The sequence below is a fragment of the Miniopterus schreibersii genome, assembly GCF_964146895.1.
Source record: "Miniopterus schreibersii genome assembly, chromosome: 12".
Classification (NCBI taxonomy): domain Eukaryota; kingdom Metazoa; phylum Chordata; class Mammalia; order Chiroptera; family Miniopteridae; genus Miniopterus; species Miniopterus schreibersii.
In genome coordinates this window covers 62,528,488-62,547,467 of record NC_138112.1, presented here as the reverse complement: position 1 = coordinate 62,547,467, position 18,980 = coordinate 62,528,488, and the positions used below count along the sequence as shown (strand labels likewise).

The following is an 18,980-nucleotide window of genomic DNA, read 5'->3' as shown; positions in this document are numbered from 1 at the left end:
ACATTCCTCCACACTGCGTTTTGTGTGTTGACGTGTCCGTCTCTGCTAGACTGTGAGCTATTAAGGAACAGAAATTGTATCTTTCTTATCGCCAGTGACTAGCTCTGGGCCTTCCGTGTAATTACAGCTCTATGAGTATCTCTGGAATGAAGGCCGATGTATAAGCAGCCCTAATTCCAGGTAGAAGGTGGTGAGATGAGATAATGAGAGATACCTGGGAGAGAGAGGGGACTGAGTCTAAGTCTTTCTGGAAGTGGTGGCATTGGGGAGGGGTCCTAAAGTATGGGTCTAAGAGAGAAGGGGAGGGCAAGAGGCAGCTGAGGGCTCTGCCAACTGTATAAACACCCTGCAGACGCTGGCACTACAGGCTCAGGAGGAGACCTGAGGCCTGACCTTGGCACTGTGGGGACTCTGCTCGTGCCCTTCCAACCACGACAGTAGGGGATCCCAGCCCCTAGGGCAGACTGTCTTTCCTTGGGGCCACTGAAAGAAGAAATCAATCCGGACATTTTAAATGGCTTGGCCTGATTCTCCATTGTTCTGATTTGCCTTTATTCGCAGTGCCACTAGGTCCCACTCAAGCAGCCGCTCTTTTCTATGTTCTCACTTTATTCTCTGTGAGCTCAAAGCCTGCAAGTAGCTCGAAGGAAACCAGAGCCTCAGGGGAGCTGGGCTCAGGAAGACCTGGTGGCTGAGCCTTTCTTGCTGCTTCCTGAGATTCTCTGTTCTTAGGGGCTGTGCAGAGACTGGTGAGGAGACACGTTTCTGTGCTGAGAAGAGTATTTAGATGTGTTGACGAGATCTCTATAGTAACCAGAACTGAACAAGTGTCGCCAGAAACCCACAAACTAGAAGGCGTATTTTCTTCCAAACTGGTCCCAAGTTGGCAGCCAGAAAGCTGGCCCGCGGGCTCGGGGGCTAGCGCGCTAGGTAACGTTAGAGGCCAGGCCGTCGTGTGCCTCGGCCAACCAGCCCTGGAGCTCAGCTGGGCACAGTCTCGCCTGGTGCCCATGAGCACGGGGTCAAGAGACCTGCCTTGTTGGCAATTCAGTAGTGCTTTTGATTAAGGAACAAAAAATAAAAACAAACCAACAACAAAACAGAAGAAAAATAATTCAAGGTGAAAGGGTCAAGTTCGGGGGAACTTCCAGCGTCTGAAACTACGGTTCACTGTTTCTGGAATGTACTGTTGGGGGCAAGAAGGGGATGGGTGAGGAAGGTAGGAAAAAGAGAGGGAAGGAGGGAGGGAGGGGAGAAGGGACATTTCTGGAGCACTTACGTGCCAAGCACTGGTTTTTGCTTAAATCGAGAGGCCAAAAGGCAGGTGGTTAAAAGTGGGCACCAGAGCCAGTGTACCTGGGTCACAATCTGGCACTCTCCTCTCCAATTTTGTGTCCTTGGGCTCTGCTTTACCATTTTGAGTCTGTTTCCTCAGCAATAAAATATAAGCTATATGGAGATTAAGTGAGCAAACACATATAAAGAGTTTTGTACCTCACCTGGCATGTGGCACATGTTCACTAATGTTGGCTGTTACGATTACTCTTTTAACTTATTTAACTTTCACAGTAATAAGTGATGTGTGTACTGTTACTACCTTCAGTTTTCTGATAAGGAAACAGGCTCAGAGAGAGCAATTCCCTGCCCAGGTCAAAGAGCCAGGGACAGGGTCAACTCCAAGTTGAACTACCCCTTGCACGTTGATGCCTGTGGTAGAAGCCTGCTCCACCTCTGACTCTGGGTGATGACAGAACTGGTCCTGGCTCCTGAGATCTCAGTCCCATAATGAAGGCCCCCTCCACCCGCAACACATGATGGGGTTCATGGAGCAGAGTGGGCCTCCCTCGGTGAACCCTTCACTCTATCCTTCTCACAGAAGGGACCAAGACAGCATCCTGTGGTCCTTCCTCCTCACCTGAGATGACAAAGCAGTGAGCTGGAGTCAGCAGATGTAGGTTCCAGTCCCAGCTCTGCCACTAGACCAGTGGGTGGCCTTAGGCAAGTCACTTTCCCTCTCTCTAAAATGTAGGAGTTGGAGTCAACCATCCTGAGTTCTGAGACTCTAAGTTTATAATCCTGAAGATCAGTGTGTCACATCTCACATATTTAGATGAAAAAGTGAGTGTCTCAGCCAGTCGACCACATGAGAAGTGATAACCCATCTGTTAAGTGCCCCTTGGAAGCACACCCATTTAGCATATGGCATAAATTCAACGGGCTCTGAGAAAAGCTGGGAGAGCCAAGAGAGAACCACTGTTTACTCTGCAAACCCCAGGCCTGACATGTCCACACACAAGAGCTTGCTTAATCCTTACAGCAGCCCAGAGACACAGGGACTGTTTGTGATGCCAGTTTACAAAGGAGTCGTCTGAGATTCAGGGAAGTCAGTTCCAACCAATAGCAACGATCTTTGGACACAAGTATTTCTGACTCCAAATCTATGTTCGTCACAAGATTCCAAGCAAACAAAAAAATTCCAAGCAAACAACTTCCTCTTTTTGTTCTTTTAAAATTATCTTGCCTCTCAGGAGCTGTTCTTTCACAATCTCCCTTCCACCTGCAAAGCAGGAACCAAGATCCAGTTCATCCACCTGCAAAGCAGGAACCAAGATCCAGTTCATGTTTTACAGCCCTAAACCCTGGCTGTCCTGGAACAAAGTCTAATCATGGCCTGGAAAGCTCATGCCTGAATCCCTAGCACATGGCTGGCTGGTGTCTTCTGAAGTCAGCCAAGCAGGAGCCTGCCTGGGCACAGAACCACATGTTTCTCATCTTCCACAGCTCTCCCGTCCTATCTGGAGAGGAGTTAACCGGATATCTGGCACCAACTGTATCCATGTGTAGTTGGCTCTGTCCTTCGTAGCCCCTTCTTGCCCTCCTTAGGAAGGAGAGCACCCACTGTCTTCCGGCAGAGCTGGGGGCTTTGGAGTTGGGCATGGCCTGGCTCTCTGCCCGTTATTAATCATGTGATCCTGGCAGTTGCCCCACCTCTCTGGGCTTCAGCTTTTATATTAGAAAAATGGGATAATATTTCCTCTAAGAGTTATATACAGATTAATGAGCACAAAGCTTTAGATCCCAGTTTTATGGAAGCACTAAAGGGGCTGCTGGGAGGGGTGCGAGGGGTGCGAGGGGTGGGTGGTGAGGGCAGAGCCCCAGGTACCCACCCGTCCCCACCAGCTCCCCTGGTGGCTGGTTTGTGTGGATGGGTTCTGCCTGTGGTTTTGGATGGAGGATTATGCAGCTGAAAAAAAGTCTGAGACTGCTGCGCTCAGTATTGTGGGAGGGCTTGGTACCCAGCAGGCACTTAATAAATGCTAGCACTTTCCTCTTTCCTTCTTCTTGCCCCCATCAGTCTCTCCCCCTGGCCTCTTTTATTAGATGGCTCAGCTAAAAACCAAACCCAAATGAATGGAGAGAAGGCAGCAGGAGGAGTGTAGAGGGCTTTCAAAATATCAAGTGAATCGCCCAGGTGTGGAGGCCACAGTAGGGGGGGGGGGCTTAAGGCGGCTGTGGCCCAAATACAACATATCATGTCACAGACTTCACAGCAGCTCCAAGCCGCTGAGGGCTCCCAGGAAACCTGGACACAGACCCCTGTTCCCACAAGATGCATTCACAGCAGACTTTCCCCCTCTTCCTCCATTCCTGAAGGGAGGACCCAAAAGGAAACAAAGAGCTCTGAAGATGTGTGAAGGGGCCCAGGAGGTGGGGAGGCCCGAATGGACTGGCCTGACTGCTTCCTGCAAATGAGCAGGGCCCCCAGAAGGAATAGAACCCATGCTGCCACTTCCACAGATACTCTGAAAACACAGACCAGCTCGAGAGCAGCTCAGAAATTGGAGCCACAGCGCCACCTTCAGGCTAACTTCCACCTTGCACGTTTCCTGCAAACTGGCCCTTCTGGGGTGCGTGTAACATATTGGAGGCTCAAAGCAAATCCACTGAACCTGCGAGATGAAAGGTGCTGATGTGCTCCAACAGACGAGAAAGGTCATTGCTAACAAGTATATTGCAGCCACGGAGTCAGGGTCGTGCTCCAGGCAGATACTTGCAGAGTTGGGAGCCAATCCTTCATCTTAGAGATGGGGAAACTGAGGCACAGAGACTGGTCCACAGTTGCATAGTGAGTTGCAGGCACAGCTAGGACCAGGCTCTTGGAGCATCGTGTACCTCTCAAGTTAGGTGGGTGTTCACTTGTTAATAAATAATTTTACTGTGTAACAGACCATGAGGCTGTACCACACATGGAGAAGTGGTTCCTTTTCACTGAGAAATGCCAGGAGATGAGGTCAAATTCAGAGGCTACAGCTGCAGATGAGCATCAGAACGTGGGCTCCATGGGGCCTGAGGAGAGGCCTCTGCTCTCACAGTGGATGCGAAGGGATTTTGTTTACAGGACTCATCTACCTTCCTACACATCCTCACACTCACCCTGGCCATCTGGCAAGCTCCTACTCACCCTTCATGACACTCACAATTGCTGTCTTGTGCGGCTTCTCTGACCCTCCCTCCAGGCCAGTGGAGCCCATCACTTCTGCCTTGCATCACCACTGCTCTGTAGATGGATCCTCCTATATTAGGATGATTTGTGTGTCTATTTGTCTAGGTGGGAAATTCTAGCCAGGAGTCAGATCTTATTCTCCCGGGGGTCTCCAAGTCAGCCAGAGCCCAGCACAGAGCAGGTAGCTACTCAGAAAATGATAGGTGATAGATGGTTGGATGGATGGATAATGGAAGAACAGATGGAAGGATGGATGATGGACGGATGGATGATGGATGGATAATGGATGGATGGATGGATGGATGGATGGATGGATGGACAGATGGATAATGGGTGGATGATGGATGGATGGGTGGATGGATAATGAATGGATGGATGGATGGATGGATGATGAATGAATGGATGGATGGATGATGGATGGGTTGGATATGAGGTATCAAGTCTAGGGAGTGGGGTATCACTCTTTATATTCTGGAATATAAAGGAGACTTACATTTAAGAGCATCTGCTTCCAAGCCAAAGTAAAAAAAGGTAACTGCTTATGTGCATGTTAAGAGTGGTGTGCTGGCATCGCCTACAGGCCCCCTCCTTCTGACTACCTCTTTCTCCTGGTTCCCAGGAAATGTGTTGGAACTCAGTGTTTTCAAGGTGCATTCTCAGATGCCTATACCAGAATCACCTGAAGAGTTCATTAAAATGCAGGTTCTGGGGCCCTGCCTCCAGAGATTCTCACTCAGTGAGTCTGGGGCAAGGCCTAGGAACCTGAATTTTTAATTCAGGACCACTCAAGTGATCCTGATGAGTAGGAATGTTGGCAATCACTCACTCAAGAGCAATGGCATATTGGGACATGCTGGAAATTGCCTTTGCTGACTGGCCCATCCAGGTAGGTTGAAGAACTGACCCCAAATCCCACAGATACTAAATGGCAGAAAGGACCTGTCCTCAGACACCTAGAAGCCCAGGGAAAAGGGGGACATCTAGTTCCCGTTGCCCTAAGCCCAGCATGAGAAGGCTAGCACACTCCCTGAAAAAATAGCCTCTCTTTGTCCACAAGCCACAGTGAGCAGGGCCTGCCTTGTGCTCCCAGTCCCCCTGCAACACCCAAAGCAGCAGGGCTGAGTGTTTACCAAGGCGGAGAAATCAGCAGCTGTTTTCAGTGTCTGTTTCTACCTAAACACAGCTCTCACTCCCAAACACAGGCTCTGCCAGCAAATGTTACCAGACTTGGAACACTAGCCCCAGTTGTGCTCAGGCTGGAAAGGGCTCATGGATGATGACAGAACCAGATCATTCTGGACAGGGGATGGCTACCCTGGCAACCAAGGATGGGCAAGCAGCTTACCTGGTCCAGCTGGTGAGTTCCAAAAAGAGGAGAAAGGGCCCGATGGAAGGCAAAAGAAAACATACAGCATCACCCAAAGCCCCCCTTGGCACTGTGGTATAACAGTCCCACAATGGCCCTTTTGTTGAGCACCTACTATGTGCCAGGTCCTGTGTTCGGTGCCTTCCTGTTTTGGTTCATCTGTTCAATAACCCCAGGAGACAGGTAATATCATTACGCCTGTTTCACATGTAAAATCCAGAAAGATAAAGTGACTTGCCTCAAACCCTAGCTGGTCAGACTAGATGCAGAGTCTGTACGTGAATCCAGGTTTTTCTTTTTTCAGGCTCCCTTGGTTCTGGCTGAGCTGCTCCCTACACACCCCAGGCTGCCTGGCCTCCCTGTCTCCCTCGATCCAGAATGTATTGCTCCTCCTTGCCACTGAGTATAATTCTTCTGGGTCCTTAGACCCAAGTCACAGGCTGCTTCTTCCTCAAAGCACTCCTGAATCCCATCTCCAGTTAGAAAAGTTTATCACTATGCTGCTATAGCACGTGGCTTGGACTAGTGTCCAGCCCCATTTTCCTCTACTTTATAGTTGAATTTCATAACAATCCCCTAAATCTTAACCTCCAACCCTCCCACCACACCCTTGCCCACCACACCCAGAGAGCCTAATTCAGTCTCTGTTCCTCACCAGGCTTTCAGGCAGTCCCTTTGGTGCCCTGCATAGGTCTGGGACCCAAGTGTAAACTGAACATTAAATGAACTCCACCACTCTCCTCAGCCGGTGGCTGTTGGTCATTACTGAGAGAATAGGTATATCTGTCTAATGGAGAGCACTCAATCCTCAGCTGCAAGACCTAGATTGAGACTTAGTTCTAAAATCAATTCCGTGTGACCTTGGCTGAGTCACTGAGGTTCTGCCTGGAGAATGGGTGGGTGGATGAAATGATCTGTGTTCCAGGGCTCTGAAAGCACTTCCTGTGCACTGAGTGGGGCATCCTGTATCAGGCATTTGCATCTTTATCAAGGATTTAATCCATCGAACCCTCAGAGGGGCTGTGGGTGCCTGCCTGAGAGACACTGAGGCAAGCTTAGCTGCAGCAGGGGGTTCTGACTGTGAGTAAGAAGGGACAGTTTGGGTGGGCCAGCTGAAGGGGTCCAGAAATGCCAGGAAAGTGGAGCCAACTAATGTGCAGTGGGAAGCAGCTGCTGCTCCCTCAGGGGATGGACCGCTCATCTGGCAGCGAGGGTAATGGAAAGAGAACCTAGCCCTGAGACACCACTTGGGAGCCTGTGTGCTGCAGGAAGCCTAATTGTCATAAGATGAGGTTCCAGGCCAGCATGAGTGGCAGTAGGACTGAGAAGGGAGAAGTTCTGGAAACACCTAGAAAAAAGAATCTCTTGAACTCAGTGACACCCACACGCATCAGGGAGGTAAAGATGGCCCTACAGTTAGATCTTGCGGTAGTGAGGCCTGAGGAGTGGTGGACAGATTCAGAGAAGCAGGCTGAGTGCCTGTCAGCCTGGCACTGAGGGGAGAGGGGTGGAGGAGGGACAGAGGGCAAAAGACCTGCATTCCAGGGTCTGTACTACTCCTTACCTTGGCAGGTCACAGGTCCACTCGGAGCCTACTTTGTCGTCAGTGAAATGGGGGGAGAATGCTGCTTTCCCATCCCGGATGCCGTGAGGTTTTCCTACACCCATGTTGGCACAGTGCCTGTGCGAGGTGAATCTCAAACACACTGACCATGGCTACAAGTTTGCAATCAATTTCTATTCCACAGTGTAATAATCACAGCAATCATTTATTGATCGCCTGCCATGTGCTAGGCACTGTGATGAGGAATCTGTTTATACTCATGATCTGACTTCTTCCTCACAAGATTCTACAAGCCCCTCTGCACTTCATGGACTGTAACACTGGAAACCAGAGAAACAGGCAACTTTCCCAAGACCTCACAGCTGGTAACTAACAGTCACCTCCAACAGCATTTAATAAACACTTAACAGATCCCGGACTCTGGCTGGAACACAAATGGGTGTAAAACCCGCCTGGGCCTTCAAGGCACCTGACGGTAAGTACCAGCCTACAGAGGAACAAGTCTCTTTGAGCTATTTCAATGGAATTTCATTTTCTCTGCTGTGAATGTTGATAGATGGAACAAATATCTCCTGGCTTGACTCTGAGAGCTGGGCACTGGAAAGGATGTCAAGCCCTGAGACCATTGTTCAGGATCACCCATGGCACCCGCCCACCCGCCTTTCATCCAACTTTGCTGGGTGCTATTAGTCAGCTCCGAGCCATCAGCAGGAGCTGCAAAGCAGTTAATTACAGAAGTATAATCCCCTTTTTCACAAGGAGCTGATCTTCTAGGGTTGTGAGAAGATAAGATTTATGCCTCTTTCAATTCCTTTATTCTCTCATCAACATAGATTCATATTTCAGTTTCCCACATTGGAAACAAAAAGGAAACTCACTCAGCCCACTGCTGCCTGAGAGAGATAAATTAGGCAACACAAAGAGCTGGTCCTATAAACTCAGTCTCTTTCCCTTCCTTTCATGTTTGTGATTATAAACAGAGTCAAGGGCAGTTGAAATATATCCCTCTGCCTGCCTGCCTTGTCCTGCTCAGAGAGGAGACACACATAGCAATAACAATCCGTGCGGTACCATGGAAAGAGGAACACAGGCCCCCCACGGTCCAGCGCCAGCCTGATGGGCAGAGCGGATAGAAAGACCTTTGTCTCCTGCCATTCTCTGGTCACAGAATTGTTTCAAAGGCCGCCGAGGGAAGCTGGATGCTGTGCCGCTGTGAATGCTTTCGTTTTCCTGAGAGCAACACGTGTGATGCTATTTGCTCCAAAGAGAAAGCCTTTGGATTTGGCCGCTATGTTGCGTGACTGTGCCAGGGCCCCGGCTGGTTTCAGAAGTGTGTGGACATAGGTCACCAGCAGATCAGACCACAGAAAAGGCCAATTTTCACAGCCCTGAGGAGCTGATTCCAGGCTCTTTGGAGAGAAAAGGCCCGCTTATTGGGGAGAGCAGGCCTGTGAAATGACATTACCCTTCCGAAGAGGAACTGGGGCGGGTTGTTATGATTATCGTTGCTGCTATTCAACTGTTTTTGTTATTTTGGGGACTTCACTGGTGTTATTAACTGTCAAGACTTCTGCTGGCACATGAAGAACAAGGAGACCACAGGAATAAGCTGATCTGCCCGAGGAGCAAGTTGGTGGCAGAACTGGGAACGACTAAAGTTCTGCAGATAACAGTGGATCAGGCACTTAGCACAAAGGGCCAGGCACTGTGCTGAGCATCACCTTATGTCACCTTCTTAACTGCTAAGAAGTCAACATCATCAGGCTTTACAGGTTAGGGAACTGAGGATGAGAGGAGGTCAGGTACCTGCTGGAGGTCACGCAGTTAGTGGCCAACTCCCAGTGTCCCCACGCTGAACTGCCAGGCAATGCCACCTCCCCCAGGCACTCCTCTCAGGTGTCCTGACTCTCCGCAGAGGCTTTTCTGCAACTTCTGACTGGGGAAGGGAAAATGTAATTTTTGGAAGGCAATGAAGAAAGGGAGGAGAGGATGAGGAGCCACTGAGCACGGAGCCACATTGGCTGCTATAATAAAATGTCACCCCACCAGATGCAGGACAAGGTCTTTAATGGACTTTGAGATTTAATTATCCCTTTGTATTTCCAGCAGACTCATCATGGACTGAATCACCTTTCACTGTAAACACACTCTAATCGGAAAGGTGGTAGCTGCTGAGCCATGGCTCTGCACAGACCCGCCTGAGGGAAGGGGGTTGGTAAAGCCAGGGGCGCCGGCTCCAGGGAGGCCTGGGGCCTGTCTCTCGGATTAGAAAGTGAGCTCTGAGGCTGAGGCTGCATCAGCCTTTTCCATTCTTCAGCTTTTAAAGGCTGTCCTCTCTGCTCCTGGCCACCCTCTCTCAAGCCCCTCGAGGAAGGATAGCAACTCCTGTCTGGATATTTCCAGTCATTTTTTCCAGAAGCTTTTCTCTTTTTTTTCTAGTTACAAAAGTAACACATGCTCATTGTAACATGTTATTCAACAGAGTCACCTAAAACAAAGGGGTCCTCAATCTTCTCTGATCCAATTCCACCTTCTGGAGTGAGCCAGTTACCAATAGTCTGATGTGTGTCTTTCCACATATTTCTCTTTTGGTTCATGCAGACATTAAAATTCCCCTAAGCCCATTTGTGTGTGTTTTTTGCCTTTTTTACAAATATGGGATCAAACCATACATGCTTCTCGGTTCAGGTCAACACTGAGAGCTGGACTCACTGATTAGGAATTTTGCAGGCATGAGATTGTGTAGTGTGACTGCACCGTAACTCTCGAACCATCCTATGTCGCTTCACTCCTGGACATCATGATAGTATATCATGCCCAACCTCTCATATCTATGAAAGCCAAGGTTTCCCTCCATTTATAAACTATCTTTGACAAGGCCCTTTCCAGACAGCCTGGCCTTGGGGAGAGAACTTCTTACTCATATGGTATTCCCCACAGCAGTCCCTGCCAAGGTAGCCTTGGCCTTTTAGGCAGGACACAGGCAGACCTATAAAAGCAGATTTCAATGCCCTGAAATCTGGACTTCCTGTGGGCAATGAACAAAACATAAAGTATAACTAAATCCTTAAGATGTCACGAACAGGCATACAAAAATACTGCACATCATCTAGGCATAAACCCAATACCTGCTAGAAAGACTTACAAAGACAATCCTTGAGCACACAAAAAGACATTGTTTACCAAAGAAAGGTTTTTATAACGCTGTTGCTGCATTTGTTAGAGAGGGATGAGGCCTGAAGTGGAGACAGGCTGCAGATTTCTGTGCTCATTTAAACTGAATGCTAAAACACTCAGGCTGAAATGTCTCAAAACTGGAAGTAAATTCTTCCAGGCAATCTGCTTTTCTAGAGTTCTTTTATGGAAGTCACATCCAAACAACTTTAGAAATCAAAATGAAATCTTACAGAATATATTAAGAGTTTGTATCCTTTAGAATTAGTTATTCTATTTCTAGGATTCTATCCTAAAGAAACAATCAGCCAAGCCAGCAAAGATACACATAAGAATGTTTACCCCAGCATAACTTATAATTTTGAAAAATAGGAAGTAGGCTAAATGATCTACAACCAGGATATGTAATACCACATGACTACTAAAAAAGATATTACCAAAATGTTGACTATTAAGGATAAATGCTCATGTTATGATGTTAAGTTAATAAGAGAGATATAAAATTGTATATGAAAACTATGTAAAAATATCCATAGAAAACACTGGAAGGAAATGCATCGACAGTGGTTATCTCTGGGTGACAGAACCAAGTGTTAAGTTTCTTCTTCTCTTTTACTTTTCTGTAATTTATAAGTTTTAAAATGAGCCTGTGTGAATTTTTGTAATGTTGTAAATTAGTCTTAAAACATCCACAAAAGATAGAACTGACTCTACTATTTTTAGGATCACGGGTTGGTGTGCATGAGAAGAGATGGGCATGGATAAGGCAAAGTTTGCTGGGTTGGGGAGTGACAGTGAAAACCCTTCACTCTTTGGCATCTGTTTTTTAAAAATTGATTTTAGAGAGAGGAAGGGAGAGAGTGAAACATCGATGTGAGAAAGAAACATCGATCAGTTGACTCCTATGCATGCCCCCACCAGAAACCTGCAAACTTTTGGTGCACAGGACGATGCTCCAACCAACCGAGCCACCCAGCCAGGGCTCTTTGGCATCTTTAAGAGTGTGGGTCATATAATGTGATACCTTCTGCAGAACAAGCACACAAAAAACCTTAATAACATCAATAGATGACACTGAAAATTCACTCAACATTTAGTGTGTACCTTCTATGTGCCAGGCCCTTGGGGAAATGACCAACCTCACATTCTAGTTTATTAAAAACAAGACTATACTTTGCGTCCAGTCATATATGATTTGTAGCACTCACACTGATTACCTTGATTTTCCTTCTCCTGTTCCCAGAAAAGCAAACAAAGAGAAAAATGAACAAGTTGAGATGTGCAATGGGTGTCAAGGAAGAACATATTGGAAGTGCCCCCCGATCTACAGCTCACTCTGCAGGGAGTGTGTCTTCATTATGGGCAGCTCTGGGAAAAGACACAGCCAGGCAGTTCTCAGACTAAGGCCTGCAATTTCTCTGGTCTGTCCTGAAACTTCCTGACTGCTGGGTGCCCTCGGCAGGACCAGTAAACAGTTGCTAATCCACTCATTCACAGATTATGTATTGAATACCTACTATGAGTGGGTGCTATTCTAGAGGCTGGAAGTAATGCAGTGAATCAAAGTCCTCCCACCAATGCACTTACAGTGCAGGAATAGGTAACAAATAAAACATAAACTACTGTCAGCCAGGCCATGACCGCTGTGATGGGAAAAGTAAGTAAACAGACTAAGGGAACAGACGTGACAAAAGGCTTTCCCAGATAGAGTATTAAGAAAAGTCCTCCCTAAGGAAGTAGCATATAAGCAGAGGCATGAATATGGAGGAGCGTTCTACAATTGAGTGACGTGAATATCTAGAGCAGTGTTCTGTGTTAAAAGAACAAGTGCAAAGGCCCTGAGGCAGGAATGCTGCAAAACTAATCTGACTGGAGCACTGTGAGCAAGAAGGGCAGTGGGTGGAAACTGAAGTCAGGGCTGTAGCCAGGAGCTAGGTCACGTAGGACATGGGAAGAACTTCAGATTTTATTTTAAGAGTAATAAGAGGCCACTGTTTTTGAGATGGGGAATAAAGTAACCTAAAAAGATTACTCTAGCTACAATATAAATAAGAATTTGGGCGAGGAAGCTGTTGCAGAAACCCAGTGTAAGATGATGGTGGAGATGGTGACAGCAGTAGGATTCAAGACATTATTTTGAAGGTAGACGTCACAGGATTTGGGAACAGATTAAATGTGAGGCAAGTGCAAAAAAAAAGTGTCAAGGAAAATTCCTGGGTCTTTGGCTTGAGAAACTGAGTAAATGGTGGTGCTGTTTAATGACATGGGGACCACTGGGAAAGGAGTGGGTGCTTGGTTTTGTTTTAAGGGAACATAGTGGATGCTGTGGCACCAGCCCTCACCCCTCAGGCCTTACCACGGCAGTGCACACTGGTCGACTCCACCTGCCAGCATTTGCATCTCTTTACCTGAGGTCTTCCTCCCAAGCTGCAGACACCACTCTGTGTGCCCAGCACACCTTAGGGAAGCAGTCCTCAATCACTGATGCTCAGAAGGTGGCGTACCAATATCCCAGCTCCCTCGGGGGGGGGGGGGGGGTGCTCTCCACCACTGCTCCACAGGTCCACCAGTGGGATTAAGCTCCAGCCCCACAGTAGCAGCCAGCTGGAAAACACATCCTTACTGGTCTTTCCCCCTTTCTAGCTTATTCTCCCCAATTCCCTACTACTGGTTCCTGCACCTTCCAAATAAATCACCTACACTTCAATCCTCGACTCTGGGTCTAGCTGGGGGAGTCCAAACTGAGACCAGGAAGACAGTATCTCCCCCACCCCACCCCCTTCACTCTGCTAGTCTCACCTGGTTATTCTCTCTCACTGTCGCTATCAGAAGACAGTCAAGATCATCATCACTCAACCTCGGTCACACAGGCAGGGACAAAATGGAGTAATTTTAATAAACCAGGCTGCCCACTGATCTCCCCATCCTGATCCCTGGGCTGGCTAATAATTGGTCTGTCTTTCCCAACCACTGAATGTAGCTGTCACATTTCAAAACCAACACAGAAGAGAAAGAACAATGATCCGAGAGCATCTAGGGCGATGTCAACATGGACGAGGCAGGAGAATGACGGACCTTTCCTGTCTCCTCCTTCACTGGACAGTTCAGCAAATGCCCTGCGACACGAAGGCCACAGACTATTAGCAGTAGCATCAGATGCTGTTTATGGAGCATTGACTCTGAGGAGGAACTAAACTCTCTCATCACAAGCTGGGGGCAGGGAGACCTGACGTGCCCTATGCCTTATCTCTCAGGGAAACACACTTGTTCATACAGCAGCATTTTATGTCACAAATGATTCAGAATCATCACTTTCCACTTTCCTTCTGTTGACACTGACTGTGTTGGGGAAGATGGTTAACAAAGCAAAAGCTACACAATGATCCTTTGATCTGAGGGGGAAAAAACCAATAACCACTTGCTATAAATGCACTGCTGTCAGTGCCCATCAGGCATGATGCAAACACTGTCAGCCTCTCCACAAATGAGAAATAACGGCACAGTCCCATCAGTGCTGAGGATGCTTAAAAGTATTTAGAGTATGAACTGAGATCACAGATGGAGAACCTAATACAATGCCTGGGAAACTGTAGACACTCAAAAAATGTTAGCCCTTAATGATAAACATTTGTGAATGAACTCATGGATAAAAGGAACTCCATTCCATTAACAATGTACACGCCCTCCCTCTGTAATATAAACACACTATATCACATTTTCCTTTATGGGTATCGGTGTAGCCACTGATCTGTTATAGTGGCAAAGGTTTCTACCAGCTCGGACTTTGTGCAGCATAATCCCAGCAGCTGTGGTCTGTTCTCGGGATGTACACAGGACAAAACACCCTGCCTGTCCCCGCTGCCATCCCAATGTACACACAGAAGGAAAATCTGCTTACAAATAACGTGGAGGGAGTCTCACAGCCTCTTCCCCAAATATATAATAATTACCAATGGAATTCTCCACTTTATAGTAAAAAATCTGACAGACAGCACCTTCACCAGAGATCAAGGTCAACATTACCAGTGATAAGACACTTTGGAATTATGTGCCCCTGATATGGTACACTGAGGAGGACACATCCCTTCTGTGGTTTTCTTAGAGAAACTTCAAGATCCCAGTCTAATCTTGAGAAAACATGAGACAAATCCACATCAAGGGACAGTCTACAAATAACTGAGCAGCACTCTTCAGAAGTTTCAAGGTCAAGAAAGACAAGGAAATAGTGAGGAACTGGCACAGATTGGAGGAGTCTAAGGAGACATGAAAACTAGATGCAATGTGGGACCCTGAATTGGATCTGAATAAAGTTTGCCATTTGTTTGTTTTTTAAATGTTGAGGGCAGCCTCAAAGGGAAACAGGTGAAGGCTAATCCCAGGAATTGGACTGATCAGTTGGAGGTGAGAGAGATTTAGGAAAGGATTGAAGTTCAAGTTCCATTTCTTTCACATCTGAGCACCAATGGTACACTTTCTCTCCTTCACCACAATCCCCTCAAATCCAATCTGGAATAACAAATAAATCTGGGCTACTTCAGTAAAGTCTCACAGCAGCAAAATTTGCTCTTGACATTTTCATCAGTCATCGATACAAATATTAGATGGCATAACATGGTAAAGTGTTTTTTAGACTAAATATGTCACTTAAGTGGAATTGCCGAATGGGGATGTAGCCTTAGGTTCAAGGTAGTCTAAAAGGTAAGCCCCTTGCTCCTCAGAGAGGAGACCCCACATGCCCAATTTCAGTTAAGTTTGAGTTTTAAAGTTACACAACAGTCCAAGTAAGGCTTTCACTTTATATTGGAGGGAAGCTGGGGCCCAGGGAGGGGGAGTTGCTGATTCCCCTATGGGGTGACTTCACCGTGCAGGAGGTCATGCTGCCTTCTCCAAGCTGCCAGTATTTACTACAACCTTCCTGTCCTGACCAAGGAGGCCAGCCGGCAAGTGTTACAAGCAGCAGGCACATGGGTCCCACCTCCACCTTGAATTAGACTCTTTTGACGCTAAAGCTTATGCATCTCTGCCAGGAAAATATGCTGTAAGACTCAGGTACAGAGCGAATGTTGAGACCCACTATGCTTTAGGCCACACGGCAAGAGCGTGCGTGTGCAGGCCCACGCTTGTGCAAGTTTTAGGATTTCTAGAACGTATCTGTAGAGTTGTACTGTCTCATTTCCATTTCCTCCACTGTCTTCTTGCCCCCTCCCCAGATTCCTCTTGCTTCTTTCCATTTTGGGTCCTTGTCTCATGTTTTAGGGTCCACTCTCTGTGGTACTTGGTCCCCTGATCTTTCCCAGCCTTCCTGTTTTGGTGTACCTGAGATGAGATGGTCATTGAGTTGGTGCCAAAAGAATCCACTCATTCATGTGCTTATCCATTCATGCATTTGAGACAATTTGGGGCCCTGGGAATATAGTAACTCACAGGAAAGACAAGATCTTTCCTTTCACAGATTATATATCAGTAGGGAGAGACAGTCAATAAACAAAGAAATAAAGATACAAGGAAATATCAATAGTGAGGAAGGTTGTGACAAAGCTGAAGCAGGATGATGTGACAGGGAATAACAGGGGGCTACTTCAGTTTGGGTGGTGAAGGAAGGGCCTATTTGAGGAGGAAGCATTTAAGTTTAGACCCAAACGAGAGATCCAGCTCCACAAACACCTGAGAGAATAGGTTTCCAGGCCAAGAGAGTAACTAGTGCAAGGGCCCTAAGGCAGGTCGAATCTTGGCAGACTGAAGACAGTGTGGCAGGTCATACTGAGTGGAGGGGCAGAGAGGGGTCCCAGATAAATCCAGATCATGTTGGGTATTGTAGAGCTCAGTAAGTGGGAAGAAAATCAGGGTTCTAGATAGAGGACTTACAGAATCTCACTTATGTTTTAAGCAAATATTTTGGCTGTTGTATGGAGAACAGACCAGGGGTGGTGGAAATGGGTCATAAGATTAGAAGCAGGGAGAACAGATTAAGAGGGGTTGCAATTAACCAGGTAAAAAATGATGGGGCCTGGGTTAGGGTGGTAGAGATGAGAACAGTAGGTGGGTTTTGGATATGTTTTAGAAGAAAAGCTAATAGAGCTTGTTTATGGACAAGCTGTGGGGAATGAGAGAGAGAGGGAATCAAGACTGCTCCTAGGTTTCTGCCTTGAGAACACTGATGTGTGGTGGTGCTACTGGGTGAAATAAGGAAACCTGGGAGAGGAAGAGGTTGGGGGCAGGGAATGGAGAGTTGTATTTTAGACATGTAAGTTTGAGATATTTATTAAAGAACTGACTGAAGCCCCAATCTCATTCTTTATATGCATCACCAGATAAAGGACTATGAGATTCCAGACACTGACTTACTTTTCTTTTTGTTTTTAAATCCTCACCCAAGGATATGTTGGGGGGAATGGGCAAACATCAATTGGTTGGTTGCCTCCTGGGATCAAACCTGCAACCCAGGTATGTGCTCTGACCAGGAATTGAAACCGAAACCTTTTGGTGCATGAGACAACGCTCCAACCAAGCCACCCAGCCAGGGCAACATTGCCTTCCTTTTCAATTCCTTATTAAGCAAGAATAAAGAGAAAAATAACTGAATAAAATACTCAGTCTTTTGAAAAACACTTCAGAGGTTTGGTAGTTCACCCACATCCTTCCTGGGCAGGCATAAGTAGCCAATTAATCATCGTGTTACACAAAGCAATTGTTCAGGGTGCAAGCAAAATTAAAAATTTAATCCCAGGATTTTCATCTTAATCTCTATTCCCCTTTAGCTTTAATCAATGCTCACAAATACAATTTAGCAGAACTTTTCATTTAGATAAATGACTGAGTAGATTACCTAATTAGTCTGTTTATTATGAACCAATTGATAACTAAAATCACATGCTAATTACTAAAATCCACACACTAACTTTTAAAGCATTTTATTAGCACAAAAACTATATTCCTGTTACCAAATAAAAAGTCTTTCCCGTTACACTCACCAATTGTTCAAACCTGTTTCTCTCAGCTTTCAAAAGTCAAATTGCAGTGGGCTGTGTAGTTAAACAATACACTTGAGAAATGTCTGCCCACCCTTGCCTTGCCTTATAACACAAGCAGTATTAAGAGTTGTACCAATAAGAAGATTCCACGAATTTCTTAGCAACCTGGGGGCTTCTGCTGCATCCTGGAAAAAAAATAAAAAATCATCAGGCCAGATTTTTAAAACAACTAAGCAAAAACGAATGTGGGGGTGTGAGGACTGGTTTGAGGAAAGCTGAACTTTTCAGCCTGTTCCAATGCCAAGGTGGCTGCTCACTAGGTCTGTGAGTCATTTGGTGACCATCTTTTTTATTATCTACAGCTAAATTTCTGCTTTCAAGTCCCACAGCACCTCTTAGGATGCCCAAATCCTTACATTCCTTCAAGTAAAAGAGATCTTCATTTAAAAAATAAAAGTCAATAGCTCTGGACTCCTATAGCCTTTTCAGCCCCGTGAACAGTGCTATCTCCACTTGGGTTCTCACCGCTATTTCAATAAAACGGTGAGAACAGTGAAGGATGGCGCCCGCCATCAATGAAACCACTGAAGACCCGTTTCATGCTGGATATGGCCTCAGAATCAGGAGGAAACGCGGCCAGAAGGCCCAGGTAGGCGGTGGCTGGGCGCATTTACTGAATAAACCTTAACGGAAATGGTTTTCAGGCTGCGGAGGCCTGTGCACACACACATCTCATGGCGATGAAGTTCTGGCTACTAAGATCATCGTTTCTGCCCACACACTGCATCTGCCACTTCCAACAGCCTAACAAGAACCAGCTGTGGGGAGGGTTTTCAACACAAACTTATTTGGCCTGCCTCCCAGCCAGCTCCCAACCTCTCCCTCCCTGTCCTCCCTCCCCTCAGACACCCTCACATCCGTAGGCCCTTCCCCTCGGTCCCCTTCTCACCGACAAGCCGCTGCGGGTCGAGACTCCGAGCTGCTCGTTCAGGCTGCGCTGGGAGCAGAGAGAAGAAAAAGAAACAGAAAAGGACCAGGCACCCTTCACGTTCTTAGCTTCCAAGGAGCTCCAGGGCAACCGGAGAGGAAGTGACCATGCTTTGCACCGGAAGCGGAAGTCGGGCGCGGGTCCAGGTCGCCGCCATGTTGTGTGTGGCGGATAAGGATGGCAGCCCTGAGACTGAGCTCGCGCTGCACAGCAGAGAAGGCAAATGATCCCGCTTTCTCTGTCTTCTCTCGTCCCGTCGTTCTAACCGGTATTTCCTGACCTCACTAGGTGTCCGGTACCGTGCTGCGCGTCAGAACCCATTGACCAAGGCTCACAGGCGCTTTCCCCCGACATTCAAACCCCCTAGCAGGGGACACTGAAGGAGTAACCATGCGGTGCCCCTGTGGTTTGAA

The 18,980-nt window shown here is 47.1% G+C and overlaps 1 long non-coding RNA gene across 5 annotated transcripts in view; it reads right to left on the bottom strand.

Moving 5' to 3' along the window:
* LOC308565711 overlaps positions 1 to 18,647 on the bottom strand; it is a 124,635-nt gene extending 105,988 nt beyond the window's left edge. For all 5 annotated transcript variants that reach the window (XR_014000066.1, XR_014000067.1, XR_014000068.1 and 2 more), the window contains exons 1-2: positions 18,529 to 18,647; positions 17,713 to 17,764 (exon numbers count right to left, since the gene is read on the bottom strand). This is a non-coding gene — a long non-coding RNA (uncharacterized lncRNA). The remainder of the gene's footprint in view (positions 1 to 17,712; positions 17,765 to 18,528) is intronic.
* Positions 18,648 to 18,980: the final 333 nt, after the last annotated feature.